We start from the raw sequence: 2,541 nt of genomic DNA, 5'->3' as shown, positions 1-2,541 counted from the left end.
TGCTTAGTCTACTGCGCTATCACTCCAGACCTAGACTATCATAATTAGCCCATTTTTTTCAAAAAAGAATTTTGTTTCATGGTTGAAAAATGAGATTAGGCTGAGAATTGTTACTGCATTTACAAACCTGAGTCATGGCCTGAGTGAGGATGGAGAATGACAGGAACGTTGTTTGATGAGAGGACTCCTAGGAATCTCAAAGAAAATCACAAACAAAAGTAATAGAAAGGAGAAGCAATTATTAACTCCAGGAAAGGCATAAAGTTACATGAGGATGTCAACTTCTTCTTTGTTCACTCTGTTACTTAGATATGAATGATATTTAGGAAGGCAAAATACAATGTGTGCCAAAGTGTTCTCTCACAGAAGTGATAGAACATCTCTGTCAGAGGGTGTATTAGTTACTCTTCTCTCATTGCTGGGACAAATACCTACACTCAAAATGAGGGAAGGAAAGGTTTATTTAGCTCACAGTCACTGGAGGTTTCAAGACACTGGAGGAGATGACTCTTTGGGGGGAGGATGTGATGTATGCTAAGTTCCCAAGACACTTTTAGGTGGGTGGACTTTAAGAGCATCACATGATGATAAAGATCAAAGGTTCTACATTTCCATCTCAGTGAAGACATGAGATGACTCTAGCTCCACCTTAGCTTGTGGTTCAGGCTGGCCCTTGAGCTCACCGTGTAGCCCGGGCTGGCCCCAAGCTCGCAGGGATCCTCCCGCCTCAACCTCTGAGTGCTAGCTCTAGGCGTGCCATCATGCCCAGCTAGGCATTACCCTTGGTGATTTTGAAGCAGTGGCCTTGACAGAACTAACATTTCCAGTCTATCTAGCTTGGTTTTCCTTGAGATAAACATGAGAATTAAATTTCAAGGTTTCCTGGCCAGGCCCTTTCCTGAACTGAGGACAGACTGGGATGTCCAGACTCCTTTTCTTTGGATGTCATCTTTCAAGGAAGTGAAGTGTCTTGGAATAGAGTATATTAGAGAGAGATTCGCCAGGGAAACACATGGGGTGCCAGGGAGGAGAAATTAGGTGGACAGCAGACAGCACAGTGAGTAGGACTTCGAAATATTCTCAATTCTGGAGAAAAGGCAAACTTAGTCCACTAATCTTCGGTTGGTCTGTCTGAGCTTTCTGTGTGGGAAACCTCTCCAAGTGCTGGAGTTTGGGAAGTAGCCAGGGATCACCTGGAAGCATTTCCTCTGTCTGTGCCAGTCCATGTTTCCCCAGGGATCAGTTTTCCTTTGGCATCCAAAACCCACTAACCAAGTAAAGTTCCAACCTATCACCTGACTCAGGCAGCTGCTCCTACAAGAACAGAGGGGCAGAAAGAGAGATCTGCAGGGGTGGTAGGAGGGACTCCTGCCCTGTGGGGGACAATTTCCTTTGCACTTTTGGAGGAAAGGCAATGCCAGGTGTTCATTGTCCACCACTGGCCCTTGCGGTCTTAGCAGCTCTGAGCCCATTTGCTATAGTAGAACCAAGGCAGGAGATTAGGGTGAGGTGGACTGGCTAGGGATGGGGGCATGACCTGTCAATTGCACAGTTTAGGGGTATGTGGGCAGAGCAGTCCCCAAAGCCCTGCATATGGACCCTTAGTTTGCACAGGATGGCCTGGACCCAGTGCCACCCTGAGGAGTGGGGTACCCAGAAAGAACAGTCAAGACTGAGCTGGCTGCTGCTATGTTCTATCACGGTGGTCCACTATACTTTTTTTTTTTTTTTTTTTTTTACTTTTGCTTGGCCCAGTCTTGTTCTGCAGAGCTTATTTTCTTCCTACCTTTTATAAATGTAAAACTGTGCCGCCCATTGCAGTTGTCAGTTGTCTCGACCAATTCTTTGTTCAGGACAGAAAGAAGCCGCCTCTAGAAGGAGACTCCAGCACCCGCAAGCCCGGTAACAAAACTAGCTCTCTCCTCTATTTCTGTCACAGAGAGAACTGGGCTGGCCCTTTGCCAGGCAGCAGCTCCTGGACATTTCTCAGCCTCAAGAGCAGTTAAGGCACAAATCATCTTAAACTTGAAACACAAAGTAACTCAATTCTGTGTCATAGTTAGGCATCGTAGCCAGCGACACCCATCACTGTTGTATTAGATGAATGCTGTTGTCATCTGCAGTACATCTTTTCCAGATGTGTATTATAAAGAAATAAAAATTCAGGGCTGGGGCTGGGCATATGTGCTAATTGCAACCAGATAAAATAAAAAACAATTTTATGGGTGATTTTCTGCTATTATAGTTAATTGCTTTTCACTCATTAACTCCAGTCTCTATTACTTGACTATAAGATTCCCAAAGTCAAGAATTGTGTATACAGAACATTTAAAAAATCTCAGCCTCTGGATAGAGCTTGTTCACTATGTACTATACATTGGTGATAACAGGTACACTTTCTTCTATTTATACAGAATATCAAGGAAAATCTACCACAAAAATCTGGGTTAAACGAAGGAAATATTTGTGATTTTTTTAAACAACAGTTTAGGCAAAAATCTCTGTCCTAAAAAATACTTTCCTCCCAGAGAGGGAAGATCC

Source organism: Octodon degus, unplaced genomic scaffold (genome assembly GCF_000260255.1).
Source record: "Octodon degus isolate 3935 unplaced genomic scaffold, OctDeg1.0 scaffold00004, whole genome shotgun sequence".
In the NCBI taxonomy this organism is placed as follows: domain Eukaryota; kingdom Metazoa; phylum Chordata; class Mammalia; order Rodentia; family Octodontidae; genus Octodon; species Octodon degus.
This window is presented reverse-complemented; position numbering follows the sequence as displayed.